Source organism: Pelophylax lessonae (assembly GCF_965119305.1).
Source record: "Pelophylax lessonae genome assembly, chromosome: 10".
Lineage (NCBI taxonomy): Eukaryota > Metazoa > Chordata > Amphibia > Anura > Ranidae > Pelophylax > Pelophylax lessonae.
In genome coordinates, this window is record NC_138777.1 from 208,296,700 (window position 1) to 208,313,364 (window position 16,665).

Below are 16,665 nucleotides of genomic sequence, written 5' to 3' on the forward strand. Positions count from 1 at the left end.
TTATTGATATTTTCTTTTAGGGGCAAACCATTTTCCCCATATAAAAAGCCTGGTATTTTAGACACCCCTAAAATAAATTTGAAAATCTGTGAAAAAATTTCCATCCTCTTCCCAAATATTTTTACAGTACACATACATTTTACATCTAAAGATTCCTTTCATTTTACAAGGATCATTGTTTTTTTCAGAAGTGACTTTTTTACAAGTATATTTTCAAACATCTGGCCCTTCCAAATGTTTGTAAAAATGTACCAATGTTTAGTTAATATTTTATTAATTTGACCTGTTTATTACTGAACACAGTAATTAATCTAATTTTCTTATTCAACTTATTTTCTTTTATAAACAATTTTGTGCTACTACTCTATTTGGCCCTCTTCTTTAGTCTCATTTTTAATTATGTTGCCTTCTTATTAAAATCTGTATCTTGTGAGCATTTTTCCCTTACTTCTCAAATATTGTGCCATTGGTAGTCTGGTTATTAAAACCTGTTTCAATGATAACTCTCTGCTCTCAAGATCCTATTACTGGCTGTAGCCTTTCAAAATAATTTAGCTGTTAACCGCTCTTTGTGTAAATCTGTAATGTTTAATTCAAAAATGTTAGTCTGTTGTCTGTATGTGGAAAATACTGTAAGATATAAATACATTGTAATTTATCATCGGATAACTTTCCAATAAATGGTTTTAATGGGAATTCTGTCCCTATCCATAGAAGCATGACATTGTCTATATAACAATGTCACGTTTCTATAATGTGACATATTTATGTAGATCATTATTAGTCTGTATTAGCTTTTGTTGGTCACTGTTGGGACATCCTACCCACCATCCTAATCCAATCTCCTATATCTCTCAAGACACTGGGGAGACCCATGACCAAGGGCTTTAAATAATAATCAACATAGCAACATGCCATTTCCGTTAAACTACCACAACCTGGAATGATTGGTCTTCCTGGTGTAATTTTAAGATTGTTATGTAGTATTAGCAGTTAATAGTATGTGGTAGCTTGGGGTTGCTCCACCTTCAAAATAATTCTTACCTATGCAGTCTGGTTTTCCATTCTCATAATTCTCATTGATCAAATAGAAAAAAAATCACTTTGTCTTGTTCTAGAATCCTTTAATTTTTAATTTTTTTATATTTGTTATGATCCATCACTACATTCAGTTCCTTATCTGACATCCCAATTGTTATGATCCCATCATTATCATTTTGTAATGTTCTTAAAGCATATCTTTCCTGAAGAGTTAAACTAGCTTTACTTATTCTATTTCCCCATTTGTTCAATATTCTTAGTTATCAACTTGAAAAATAAGTGGAATTTTTTATTTATTTTTTCTTTCTGTTCTTTTTCTTTTCTTTAATTTTCCCTAACCAGTTCTACCACAGTTTCCTCAAACATATTCTCATCCAATGCATCTTCACATTGACCTTCCTTCCATAATTCAGCTAAAATCTTCATATGTCTGAATTCATTTTGCGACACAGGTGAATATCCTTAACTAATTCATGTATTCACATGTATTTTTGGAACAAAGGTCAAAATCTTTTGTAGTAAACTAATTTGTGCCATTTGAGCTTGTGCACATATTTGTCTGTCCCAATTTTTATTTGCATTATACTCATGACTGCTATAGCACCTTTTCCTTCGACCTTTGTGCCTGTGCCTCCTTCTTGACTTTTTTTCTCTTCCTAATAAATAGCAATCAAACCTCTTTGTCCACTCCTAAAACACCATTACCAGCCTGTCTATGTCTCTACTCCCTGAACCATCATATTGCTTTTATCACCCTCTTTCAGGTTATTAATTGACAAAATAATATTTTTTCAAGTATTTTGGCTAGTAATATTGTCATCTGGTGACTACCTATCTTTCCTTTTTGTACTCTTTCTATTCTACTAAATTACCGTTACAAACTGTACCTGTCAGAAAAAAAGATAAAAGTACTGTCAATAGATACATACAGTGTTAGCATTTTAGGAGTACCTGTATAAACCTCTAAAATCCTGGTAGTATTGAAAATTGGCCTATCAGCATTTGCCATTTTTGTTTGGGCCCATTACTATAATTGGGCAGCATCAAAGAAAAAAAAACAAAATGTGCAGGAGAGGCTAGGCCAGCCTTGGGATCTACCAGGAAGTGTTTTGTTTTTCATATAAGTTTGTTGTGGGTTCTGAAGATCCCCAGTTGCACTGGAAGAGAGCTAGAGGTACACAGAGGTGCCTCTAGGTTTCTGCTTTGTATGCATGTATTCACTTTACTTCTTTCTCCTGATAGATGTACAGTACTTACCCAACCCATCTAAATGCAGTCCACCTGGTATAATACTAACTTTCCTTATGAATCCAGACATCTTTCATCTGAAAAGGTTCATCTTTTTCTGCACGTTTGCTGCAGCCCCATTTATTCCTATGGGTAGCCATACTCATTGCGGCCTCCAACAGACCCTTAAAATATGGCCTTTCTTTTGGAATCAATGAAACAAAAGCAACAGCATCCATACGCAATACAAAGGGAACAAGTCGGGAGGAAAGATCCCTGGTTTAGGGAGGATGGCAAGTATTATCCTAGCTAGGCTACATTAAAGCCCCTTTCTAGACAAAATATGAAAGCTTTCCCATCTCTCAATTCCTACTACCCTACCCCATCTCTAATGCATAATGGTCGATTTTTAGTTGTTCTTACCTGGTAAAACAAGCATCCAGGTCCCTTGCAAGGGCCATTTCAAGGTGCAGGGTACTGCCAATCCAGCACTGCAGATGGTCCCTTGCTGTTTGGTCCCATAGTGTCCCCTTGTGATGTCATAGCTTATATGGATTCTGGGAGAACTGTGCTGTTGGACAACCAATAGGAAGTGTTCATCTCACACGAGTAGTGACATAAACACTTAAGGAAGGACACGTCGGATGTAAACGGAAAAGAAGAGCAGGCTTAGGACTAGCATTTCATTTTTTTTTTTTGTCCCAGAGATCGGCTTAAAAGCTTTGTACCTTTCTAGTCATTACTTCTCATTCATACATCCAGGATGCCACTCTTACTGCTTTCACCATCCATCCTAGATTTTGACTGCATCCGTAAAATACATCATTTCAGAAAATCAGATGACATTTATTCATGACATCTCTTTTTCTCTGGTACTATATTCAGTTTTCTCCCATACTTACTTCTTATCTACAAATCAAAAATTGCTGTAAATCTCCATTCTTGTTATCCTCCCCTTCTCTTTTTAGATTGCAAGCACAATGGACGATTTAGGTGCTATATAAATTATTATTATATAGAATAATATACTGTACCTTACTGCTTTAAATGATTAACATGCTGGGATTCACTTTGGACATTATCAACCATGTAACTATAAAAGGTCAAATAACCCTGAGTTAAATCCTCTCTTTCCTAATAATGTTTTGAGGGATTTATCATTCTTTATAATACACCTAATCTTGCAGTTACACAGATTGAGTGAAACCTAGAGGAGATTCCCATCCAATTCAGTTGGAAGTTCTTGAATCTCACATAGCATGGGTAAGCTCCTTCCATCCTTATACCTTAAAATTATGAGCAAGGACACCTCTAAGGTTACTCAATTATTTCCTTCCAGGCAGAAAGACATCCTGATCCTAATAGGCAATGACTGAGATGAAGGATTGCAGCAATTTCTTCCTGTCATGGTTTGACCTGAGATAGGTCCATCCAATTGAAATTCTTACACTGAGTTTATTATACTCCCCAGAGACTCTTTGTTTTATATATATATATATATATATATATATATATATATATATATATACATACAGTATATATAACACTATTGATGATCAATATCCTAATTGTCAGGTGATGGTTGGTACATTCATGCATATTGTCAGGACTCATACTCATATCCAACAGTTCTGGTACGATGTAATTATAGACCATAATGTAGTAAGTGGATTGACGATTGCCACGGGGCCCTTAATTTTGCTTCTGGGTATCTGTGATAACATTGCTACGACAACACATTAGAGGTTAATCATTTTTTTTATGCTGCCTTCTAGGCAAGGAAAACAAATCTGTCTAAATTGAATTTGCCTAAACTTCTAAGTCTTCATATGTGGAGATCAGCAGTAAATGCAATTTTACCTCTCTATAAACTTACATACATAGGACGTAACTGCTCCTAAAAATCTGGGCAGCTTACGTAGAACCTAGAGTTCTGACAGTAAGATGCAGCAGATTCTTCACTCATTAGTTCCCATTGTAAGTTCTGTGTAAAAGGACATGGTGCAATTCAATGTCCAAAGTGAAGGTCTTCTGTACTTTCTCTCTTTTCCTTCTGTCTTTCCAACATCCTGCTCCTTTCCCTACCCTCCCCAACCCCTTTTTTTTCCCTCTCCCTTTTCTTCTCCAGGCCGTTCCCCCAGGTGTACTCAAGTTTTTTCCCCAATGTCCTAATATATCGTTTATATATTCTGTGTGCTATTGTTTACTTTACTGGTGCCCAGACTACCTGAAGACTTGTCCGATTGTCAGCATGTCTTTTGTATGCTATGTTGTACCTACTTATGACCATCCATATGTGCCAACCCATATCCTTTTTCTATATATTGGAGTGTCTGCTAAAAAAGGAGATTTTCAGGAATTACCTACAAAGTTGACAGTGGCAGGTAGGTCTGGAAACAGATGGTAATCCAAGAAACATCTATTGCAATGACATATTTCCATTTAGTAAATTGTAGATTGATAGGTTGAGACAGAAAGTAGAGAGCGCACAGACCAGATGCACTGAGCTAACTGAACCACTGCACTCTGCATAGTTTTCTAAGAGCAGGATGATGGAAAAGATGGTACAGTGGTAGTTATAATTAAAGTGGCTGGCAGGAGGGAGGAATCACTGCTCCAGGTGAGCCGAGGAGATCCCACAGCAGGTAACCCCACAGGTGCTGGCCTTGCTCGGCACTGCGACAAATGCACATTAAAGTGGCTCACCAAGTTACATAATGCCAAAATGCTCTTCACATCTGACACATTTCCAAGTGTGCCAGATACCTGACCCTCTGCTGCACTTTGTTGTTTCCAAACGTCATTGCCCCTAAACACCTATGTATGCATGGACACATAGATTAATATGGAGGGGCGAGAGAAAAATGTACTGGGTACACACCGCTCAAAAGGCAGCCTGCGAGATCCTGAGCTGCTAAGGAAAGCCTGGGTGCCTGCTTGGCCTGCAGCCAAATGAGTGCATCGAGGAAAGAAAAGGTAGCGGCACATCCAAAAATAAAAGCAATTATTAAATGTCCTTTAAATGATACATCAAGACATACAGATAGCTCACAGCCGATCAGTAGACGTGTTTACACTCTTGTACTTACAAAGCATCCCTGCCTCTAAACTCCTCTAAACACCTATGTGTGCATGGACACATAGGCTAATATGCAGGGGCACTTAGAGGCAGAAAAAAAATGCCAAACGCCCCTAGGAGCAGCGGAAAAAAAACATCCAGTGTGCATGAGGCCTTAAACTGAGCAAAGATCAATGGCACATGAGATAAGGAATAAATCCTCTTCTTTTGGAGGTCCTGCTTTATAATATTTTTCTTTCAACAACAAAGTCATGTTAATGCATTACAAATGTATCCCACTGCCTTTTCACAGATAATTCTTGAAACTCTCCTTTATTAATATAAACAGACATACATGGACAGAAATGCATTGAGATGAATACAGACTGACAGAAGTGTGCAGGTGAATTTTTAATATAGTGGTGCCTACTTTGATTGTAGGGAGGGAGCAAAATTTGACAGCTGTCAGACTGTTTAAATTGCTAATAGTGCATTCTGGATGAAGAATTATACATGCACTTCAATGCATGCGTGCATTACATGATAACAGCATCTCCCTTTTCTGCATTTCGATAATGTAGAATGAAGGAGAACTCCAAAAAGGAGAGGAAATACTTTTCTAATGGCTGCTGCTGATATTGAAAAAGAAGGTATTGAGGTGCAAGTTTTTCCCCACCTTTGTCCTTGAGCCATTTAAAAAGGCACTTTGTCATGGCATCTGACCTATAATATACACTATGGGGTTTATTTACTTAAGTTAGAGAGGGCAAAATTAGTCACAATTCTGCAGAGAAACCAATCAGCTTCCAGGTTTTATTGCTAAAGCCTAATTAAATAAGCTGAGGTTAGAAGCTGATTAGTTTCTCTGCAGAATTGTGACTCTCTTAGGAAATAAACCCCTTGGTGGCCAAAGTTTTGTGGAGACCTGACCATCACAGCTACTCTGTGGTCAATAGTATGTGGACCTCACTCTAAATGACTGAGTTCAGGTGAAAATTGTGCTCTTCCAACCTTGTGTGAACAGTTTGGGAAAGACCCTTTTTCTGGTGTACAAGGACGGGACTGACTTGCACAGAGCCCTGACCTCAGCTTTACTAAACCTTTGGAGTGAATCAAAACACTGATTATGAGCTTGGTTTTCTCATCCAGCATCAGTACTTTACCTAACAAATTGGCACTTATTCCTATAGAAACACTTCACAATCTTGAGTGGAGGGTGGTATAGTCAGAAAAGAAGGGGTATAACTCCATAATATTGCCCATGTTTTCAGGGTTGGGATGTCCTGCAGACTCAAAGGTAGTGATTAGATTTCCACAAATCTTAGGCCATTTGGTGTATTGACTTAGGGCTGTCTGTGAGGCCTAGATACAGTAACATCTAAGCACTTTGAACAGGCCCCAGGCAAATTTCAGCCCCTTTTTTGCTTCTTTTGGCCACAAGGTTTTGTTAGGAGGGGCTGTTTCCTCTTGAGAGGTTTTTTCTTTACATTTTTATTTTTCAGATGGGGCTCCTGTGACTCGGTTAGGGCTCTCGTATTTAGCCTTGGGTTATTTTCCCCACCCTTCAGTTTACTTTTGGCACTGCTTTTGGACATCCCTGTAGTTATGATTTATAGAGCGCTGTGTCCCTCAAAGAACGAAAAAGAAAATGGGATTTTTTACTCACCATAAAATCCATTTTTTCATCGACGAACACAGCACCCATCCCTCTATGAAGTATTTGATACTTCTAATACTGCTTGCTACTGAACTGAATACCTATAGCAGAGAGGGGGGTTATATACTAGCTGAAAATGGCCCATGGGCGTAGTCGAATGTTTTTTTGTTCTGCCTAGTCATACTCCTGCAGATGGTGATATAACCTGTAGTTATGACTTATGGAGCGCTGTGTCCATCGATGAACTCGCACATGATTGGATGATAGAAATCAGCAGAGCTTTCCCTAATTTCAGAGATAGCACAACTGCACTTGCCTTACACTTACAATACAGTTGCAATTTACAGACTATTTGCCTTTAATAAATCAACCCCAATGAATGTCTTCAGAGCATTAACCACTTTCTGCAAAATCACATACCTGTACATCAGTTTGCTCAAGTGGTTGTACTGGGGTTATGCCTGCGATGGTCAGCTTTTTTGGTTTAACAACTGATGCAGCTAAGCAGCTGCTTGGCTGTTTTTACAAGGAGTGGGGGGATGCCCACCAGGAAACCTGAGCCACCACCACCGAACAAAACCGTAATCGGTCTTGGTGTTCTGAATACTTTCAAGTACAGAGGAGTTTGGACCCCAGATCCCTCCATAAAGAGTACCTATCACTGCCTATTACTGTCACAAGGGATGTTTACATTCCTTGTGACAGCAATAAAAGTGATCAGACTTTTTTTTTTTTTTTAAGGGACAGTGTAAAAATAAAAAAACAAAATAAATGAAAAAAAAAAAAAATGTTCAAAGCGTCCCGTCCCTCCGTGTTTGCACACCAAAGCAAACGCATACGTAGGTCACGCCCGCAAATATAAACAGTGTTCAAACCACACATGAGGTATTGCCTCAATCGTTAGAGAGCTCATCTGTATCTCTAAACAGGTAACCATTAAAATTGTTTAAAGCTTCGCCTATGGAGATTTTTAAGTACCCTAGTTTGTCCCCATTCCATGAGTGTGTGCAATTTTAAAGTGTGACATGTTAGATATCTATTTACTCAGCGTAACAACATCTTTCACATTATTCTAAAAAATTGGGTTAACTTTACTGTTTAGTTTTTTTTAATTCATTGAAGTGTATTTTTTCCAAAAAAAATTGCGTTTGAAGGACTGCTACGCAAATACATTGTACATAAATATTGCAGCAACCGCCATTTTATTCTCTAGGGTCTCTGCTAAAAAAAATATATATACAGCAATGTTTGTGGGTTCTAAGTAATTTTCTAGCAAAAAATACTGATTTTAACTTGTAAGCAACAAATCTCAGAAATAGGCCTGGTCTTGAAGTGGTTAATAAACTGTTCAGCTCAGAAATAAATTGTTGCATACTTGTATCTCTTTTTTTATATAATGGCTAGTAGTTTATTGTGCAGATAATGCAATAAACTTAGCGGTATCATTTTACTTAATTAACTGCTCGTACATTTACATTCTGTTTTCCAAAACCACAATGTCACTCAGCAATGCAACTGGGAATCCCACAGGTTTGTAATGCTAAATGCATACAATGTTTATTTTGGCAGAGGTTACCGGTTCATTCGTCCAACATGATAAAAACTGGGTCTGACCTACTAAAAACCTGTTTGAGAAATAAACCATTGATGCTTAGTAGTAAAATGTTGTTATATAATTAAAAAAAAATTTGATGCCTAGCTTACACAGGTGCTAAAAGAGGAGGATAAGAGCAGGTTCTTACCCTATTTGCTTGGGAGTTATTGAATGAAGTGGCTTAAAAGAAATCTGTGGTCACAGCACACACTTTCATTTTATAACATCAGCATTGTGATAGGAATACAAATGATGGTTTTCTTTGGAAAAAACCCACAAATGTCCTTTAATGCTGTGAGTGCTGCCTGTCTACTGGACAGTTCTTTCCACAAATTCCTGGATTCACTGCATGCTATGTAGCATCTCAATTTTTAAGGACTATGTATTCCATGGTATCTTGCTGCCTGCAAGCAGTGAGTCCTGTGCTGACCCTGCCTGCAGAAAATTCTCCTTTTCAGTAGGCAGTGTAAAACGTATGACACAGCAGTGCCTACTCACGTGGCATAGCGACTGTGCCACATAATTCAAGGAAGTAAATATGTGGGGATCTTCACAAAGTAAGTTTACAATTATTACCTTTTTTTTTGTTTTTGTTTTTTTAAAGGTGTTTATTTACATTTTTTTCATATTTTATCATACAAAACCAAGCAGAACCAGTGCCATCTAAATTAAAGTGATGGCTTTAATGTGGGCTACGCAGGGCCCCGCAATAGTAAGGAACAGGATAATACATATTATACCATCCACAAAGTATCACAGCTCAACTGTTAATATATTTAGACTGACTCAACTGTACAGAACACATGGGCAATCTGTATCAGCCAATACCAAAAGGAAAACAACATCACTTCTACACATACTACCATCACTTAAACACACATATACACACACACACCCAATCACACATTGCTCTCTTCATACCTCGCTAGGGGGCACATAACTGGCCCATTGAGAGAGATAATTGAGAAAAAACCAAGTCAGCCATTTGGGAAACCAAATTGTCTAGCCACGGTTGCCATATTTTAGTATTTTTTTTTGAACAGGCACATCCCTTGTAAATAAGGTTATACAAAGGTAAAGCCTGGTTTATCAAGTAGTAAACATATGGCAGTGTGGGCGGAGCAGAAGCGCTTTTCTGGAATAAAAAAAAGATTAAATGAAACATAATACGATTTACAATCATCAAGTTACTTTAGTGAAATAAGTGTAGGCTAGACATAATTGAAATACAATGTGAAGATGCATATGTGATTTTTGATTTCTGACCATAGATTTTTGACCATTGACATAGATTAAAGACAAATCACTACTAAGCAAAGCTGCATCACATGGTCTAAGCATTGCATACAATGTGTGAACTGCAACACGTTGTTATATTGCGTGACCAAGACCCGAAAAAAAAATGAAATAGCTTTCAAATTACTTAGTTAATAAGATCTATTACTATGTGATATGGTAGGGACAGAATGTTACACACTTCAGTGACTGAAATAACATAAGATTACTGAATATTTAAAGTATATTATGAAGTATTGTTCTTAGAAACATAAAGCTTGTTCATAGCATTTATGACTGTTAAACTGCTCAAGTTTCTTCCTGAATTCTATAAATACACTGTATTCATGTGCCTCAAAACCAAGTGCCTGCACTAAATATTTCCAGATTCTTCACTTTCCATAAGTGTATTGCACTATAAATAAGTTGTGGATAACTATAGATCCAGAAACCCCCCTGCTGGTTATTATTAGACTTTTTGGATTGATGGGGTAAACAGTATGTTTTGAAATCACTGGGGATGCTGTTGTTCTAGCACTCCTAATTAAAGTCTAATCACATTTCTTTTTTTACAGTAGATGCCTATTTTCTTTTAATTTTTAAAGTGAGTGAAAAAGTTTTCCAGTTTTAGATAAAACTATCCAGACCTCACCCATTCCAGTTGGTTAATTGGCAGATATCTCATTAACCCTAATCCCGAGGTGGACTTCTTATGACGTCCTGGGCTTTAAGGTATCATTCAGATATTGTTTTTTTCAGCTGCTGATTCCATCTCAAATAAAAACAATCATAGTGGCTGTTGAGCCGCTTGATTGTTTTTACAGGCTGTGGGAGGGGATGTCTCTTCCTCCCCCCTGCGCTTCGGTGCTTCTACCGATTTGCCCATGCAACCAGCGAACCGGAGAATGAAGCTGCTGGCAGCGGCCGTTTACCATAGAGCTGACCGAGGACCAGATGGTCCCCAGCCATCTCTATGACCTCGGGAGGCCAGGAGCCATGTCATGATGTCACGTCTGGAGCCAGCAGATGTAAACACTGACGTTTTTTTAGTTGGGGAGCCCGAGATTGCTTTTTTTTCTCAGACTTTCCGGCCTAGAGGAGAGGTCTTGGGACTTATAGACCCTAGATCTCTCCATAAAGAGGACCTGTCATGCCCTATTCCTATTACAAGGGATGTTTATATTCCTTGTTATTGGAATAAAAATGATCAGAAAGCAATTTAAGGGGAATGTGTAAAAATAAAAAAATTAAATAAACAAAAGAAAGATGTGGAATCATTGGGTTCTTCCAGGTATGGCAAGGGGCTTCTTGAGCTACACCACTTGGCACAGCCAATGCCATGACTGCAAGGGTGTAATTCTGGCTACTCCTGCAAGGGAAGCATTCTTCCCACTTACCACCACCAATGTAAGGGACATTTAACCAATGACCCTTAATAGACTAATCTTACCAGGGGTTAAAATATTCCTCTGGGTTGGAAAGGTTGAGAAAGTCTAAAATGATACTCTCCTTTCAATCTACAAGCAATGCAATTCAGTAGGCCTGTGTTGGAATTCATCCATATGCCAGTTTGGTCCTTCCTGTGTAACACATACTGTATCTGATATGATCACTTGCAGACAGTGTTGTAAATATTAGAAGAGAAGGAGCTCCATAGGCAAATAATAGAGTCCAAAATACATGTATTTCTTTATAATAAACAGAGACAAGCCACTTTGGTTCAGAGGTTCTAATATACATACTGTATTGATACAGGATTGGTACAATGAATTTTGTCAAATATTAACTCATAGTCAGGTGTTTCATATAATGATGTTTTTATGTACAGTATATATAACTATGGATTACACTAGTCCACCTTTAATTCAACAATCAACGATGGGTTATTCTTGTATACAATCCATTATCCTAATCTTGTACATTTAAGTATTGTTTACATTTCTGTAGCCTTCATGATGGTGGAACATTGATCTCCTGAAACACGTTGTCCTGTCTGTTAGGTTTCAAATGAAGAAATAAATGTTTTTGGACTTTTTCTCTTTTGGGTTGACACTCCTTCTCTTCCAGATATCCCTCCCTAGATCTATCTATCTGCACTGCACTTCTCTCTTCTGTAACACACCACAATTCAAATATTGGGATCCAGCTTCCTCATCCATACCTCCTAGTGTTGTGAAATTTCCAGTAGCCCAGCGAGCCATTCCCAGCTAGCATATTGGAAACTTCTGTTGTGATTAATGTCCATTAATTCATTTGTGTATTTGAAAGGTGAATTATTTCAAGCAATTGAAAATTTCACTTTTCAGCAGTAAAAAGTGCCTACTTGCAAAGTTCCTTAAAGTATAGCGACCAGCTGCATGTTTACTGAAATCTGATAAGAGAGGAACTCTAAATTATTAAACTTTGCTATATACTTGATAAAATGAGGAAAGCCTAGGGAAGCAAGTATTATTGAACCTAAATGAGGAAAACTTACAGAAGCGAGTATTGCTGAGCCTAAAGAGGAGAACCTAGAGATGTATTACTGAGCCTGAATGGGGAGAACCAAGAGAAGCCAGTGTTACTGAACCCAAATGAGAAGAACCTAGAGAAGCGGGTATTACCGATCCTAAATGAGGAGAACCTAGAGAACAGAGTATTACAGGGCCTGAATGAGGAAAACATATGGAAGCTAGTATAATTGAGCCTGAATGAGGAGAACCTAGAGCAGAGATTAGTGCTGTCTGTGTAGCTCCAGTAGATCTGTAGGTCTAGTAGTTATATTGTCTGGGCAACTGTGTCTAGATGACCACAAGCTGAATAGATGGGAAATTATTACACAAAGGTTTACTATATACAGATTTAATGGCAATCATTCATAAATGATAGGCAGATGTATGTGAAACAGTCTAATAACATATACATTCAATGTTTCTGGAAGAGATTCCAAGAAACCAATCCAAGAGATTCTCGGAACAGAAAATCTTGAATATGAAGGACTTAGAGGGAAATATTTTCCATATGCTTCTTGTCCAGTAATCCTATTGAAGAAGATAGTCAACTGTCATTTTTGGTGTCACGTTCATCTACAATGGCAGACTTACCAACTACACAACACAGCGCAGGCAAAATCCAAACACCCGTAGGCACCTCGAATCATCAGCAAGCACATAAATATGAATGCCAAGCTTGATTTCATATCTTTGCTAAATCAAATCTACATTTTACCAAAACTTTACAAATATCGCTCAGTCAGCTTTTGAAAATGTTTTTTTAACTGTTCAATATGATGCAAAATGACCTTTGCTGTGTATGAATCTCTGGGAGGAGACCAGCTGGCTGATCACACATTAACTGTCATGCAGTAGATGAATATTCTGTTGTAATATATGTAAAAGTTCATGCACCTGCATGTCTGCATTAAAAGATATAAGTTTTCCAGCATAAAGCCAAAGTTCTGTTCAGGGAGACAATATGAAGATTCTAGGGGATCGCTGAGCTAAAGGAAGTCACTTTTGTTTGGCTCTAGTTTTTAGGCTACATGTTGTCTGTTTAAATCCCAGAGAGACATGTAGTTCCAGTCCTTGTATGTCCTGCAGTAGGTTATATATTGCAAAGTATATAATTCTCACAGTTATTTATCATTATGGCAGCAAGCTTGTCCACACCCAATAGAAAGGAAAGGCGGATATAATGGTAGAATTCTAATTTTTCAATGACCACTGGAACTTGATAATAAATGTTACAGTTAAATTAATGTCAACGTCTACTTTATGTTGCATACAGATAATTTCGTATTGGCTGATAACATTTACTGCTCTTTGCCTTGTAAAAAAACAGAATATTCTACATTTGTTAGTGGAGACCGAGGCAATATGCACAGGGCAGACTTCTTTAGCAGTTAGACCTCCAATTCAAAAGCCTAAAGCAATAATAATGATTGTCCGTTTGTGTCTGGCGGTAACGGCATTTTTGACAAAATTATTGAAAATTCTACTTTAGTTTACTTTTTCTTTGCTGTGTAACAGATGTGCAGATTCAGAGTATGTATCACAGGAAATAAATTGGGCGGCAGGTGAAATCAATAGTCCAAAACATTATCATCAATAATTTTGTGCCAAGAGTAGGCCGCGTGATTTTGTTTTGTTAGGCCCAGGGGGAAAAGTGCATAATTCACAGTGCGTCATTCATAGCGCATCATTCATTGCACGCAATCCAAAAGATCTACGCCAATGGCCTGGTAGTGTGCAGATGTGTCCTATCCACTGTACAAGAGTTTGATATATAGTGTATTCTGAGACACCTTGCACTCGGCAAGATGAAGATTCAATGGAGAATAATTCTCTATACAGTATAGGCCTATATAGTATCATTTACGTAAGTGAATACAATAATGATGATCTAAACAGGCAAACAATCTATGGAGAATAATTCTTTATAGAGATAAATATTAATTGGTGGAATAATTATTTAGACTAATTATCCATGGCTCATAATTCTCTATGAAATAGAGAGACAATCAAGTAAGGCAAAGCTGCCATCATTATTTTACTTATTTAATAAACTGCACATGGAGTCTTGTTGTTTTCAGTCTGGATCTCCTCCTTTAGATCTTAATTAGCTCTTGCTGCCATTGGTTCCTTTTTGACATGTAAACATGGCCCTTTAGCCTGAGGGCATTTCAGCTCTGCCTGAACACATGGCTGCAGTTTGACAGCTTCACGTGGCATCTTCAACTCTCACTGACTGCCCTACGTCAAGATGGTGACTCCTCCAGCACTATCTGATGGTATCAAAGTTCCATGTCTTGTGTAAACTGTTCTGTGCAGTGACAGAAGGTTGACTTAAAACATTGTGGGGGGTATTTACTAAAACTGGTGCACAAAGAATCTGGTGCAGCTATGCATAGTAACCAATCAGCTTCTAGGTTTTATTGCCAAAGCTTCATTGAAAAAGCTGAAGTTAGAAACTAATTGGTTTCTAAGCACAGCTGAACCAGATTCTGTGTGCACCGGTTTTAGTAAATGAGATGATGGCAGCTGCCCCATTCATTCTCGTACAGTGTGGAACACTTTTCACACCTCCAGGCACTGGAAATATATTAGTTATTTTCATCTTCTAATGTCTAAGGCATACCTTGGACATGTCAGCTTCACAAATCCCACACAGAATGAACATTGCAATTTGTTTGTTAACAAGAGAATCCGTGCACATTTTTACATTCCTTTACAATGAATCACAGTCCTCGCTACAAACAGTGACAGTACAGAGAATGGGCTCACTTCAGCAGCAACACAGTTAAAACTTTATAGGCGCTCTTGTGGAGGATAGAATATCTCAGAGACAGATGACAGCTCGCAGGTTTCCCGGCAGCTGTAGCATGCACAAACTTCACTGCTGACACAGAGCACTGCCAATATCCAACTGGCAGTGCCAGTGGAAAGTTGCCTTGAGACATCCAGGTACCTGCCTCACTGCCAACTGCAGCACATAATGTGTTAAACCCTCTAGATCTGTCATTCCTGGCACCCAGACAACAGATAACTGCACCTATCAAATGTGAAAGAGAAGAGTCTCAGCCTAATAGAATTAACTCTATGATCACCGCCTAGGTTGCACCTTGTACAGGTACCTCCAACGGAAGAGTGACCCCACTTTAGAACAAAACTTATTGCATCTATACAGAGTATCACTGAGCACCATCTCAGTTGACAGGAACCTGCTGATGGCCAGACAGGTAGCAGGAGCAGCATAAAATGCCCATCTGGGCACAGACCACTTACCCGGCAGGCCAGAGTAATGAGCATGTTATAGGTCTTCCCTATAGGAAACGTAGAGATTCCTCCCAGCCCATGAGTGACTTTCTCATCCAGACACACTGTGTGCTGGGCTGCATCATTATGTCTGAAACCTTCCTTTTCAGCTGAACGGTCTCACGTTCCAGGCTGGGATTCCCTTCTCCACCCCCTTTACAGGCACTTAACCCTCACGCTTCCAAACCAAATAAAAAATCTCTGTACCGACCCGCTACCAAATGAAATTCAGATTCTGGATTGCAGATATCTTATATTTATGTCTATTTAACTGTTTAATGTAATTTGATTGTACACAGTTGTCATGGATAGTGGAGAACTTCAACTAATATTCAGCTTCACCCGAATGTACAAAGTGATCACATATCTTTGACAAAACTTGTCCCAGCCAATTTGGTGTACGTATATAAACAAGATTACATTGATAGCTAAAGTGGAACTTCACTCTCTCCATCAACATTGACTATTTTTAATTCTTATGCTGCTAACATTTGTAAATAGATAGGAAAGTATATCATATTTACTTGTGTAATTTTTTTACATTTCTTTAGTTACTTCCTGGTTTCCAGGTCTAGGCACATGATGTCAAACATCCCGAGAGTCTTCAGGAGAGGAGGAGGGGCTTTCTGAGTTAAGCTTACCTTCTTGCATGCATGTCTAAGCTAAGTACAGATGGATTACAGGACGTAAATGTACATAAATCATCTGCCCTTACTCAAGATGGCCACAGCTAGAAATGCTAGGGAGTACATATAAAAGTTATTTCTCAGCAAAATAAAGCATGGCGACATGGATGGATGGGTGAGATGGATTTGAATACAAAAAATAAAAAATGAAATAGTGTTTTAGATATGTGATGCTCAGATGCAGTGTAGTTCCACTTTAAGTATGGCTGCCTGCCATAGGCTGGTCATACACAGTTTGAATCTCGGCCGGTTTAGCAGAAAGCACCTGAAATTCAAACCATTAATAGGCAGACTGGATGTACCAAGTTGATCGATCGAACAATCAATTTGGGTAC

The 16,665-nt window shown here is 38.2% G+C and overlaps 1 protein-coding gene across 1 annotated transcript in view; it reads right to left on the minus strand.

The window, feature by feature from the left end:
• The window catches only part of ZNF469 (zinc finger protein 469), a 623,268-nt gene extending 607,418 nt beyond the window's left edge, over positions 1 to 15,850 (minus strand). Inside the window, exon 1 of the mRNA XM_082269917.1 lies at positions 15,615 to 15,850. The gene's annotated coding sequence lies outside the window, so the exon portion shown is untranslated. The remainder of the gene's footprint in view (positions 1 to 15,614) is intronic.
• Positions 15,851 to 16,665: the final 815 nt, after the last annotated feature.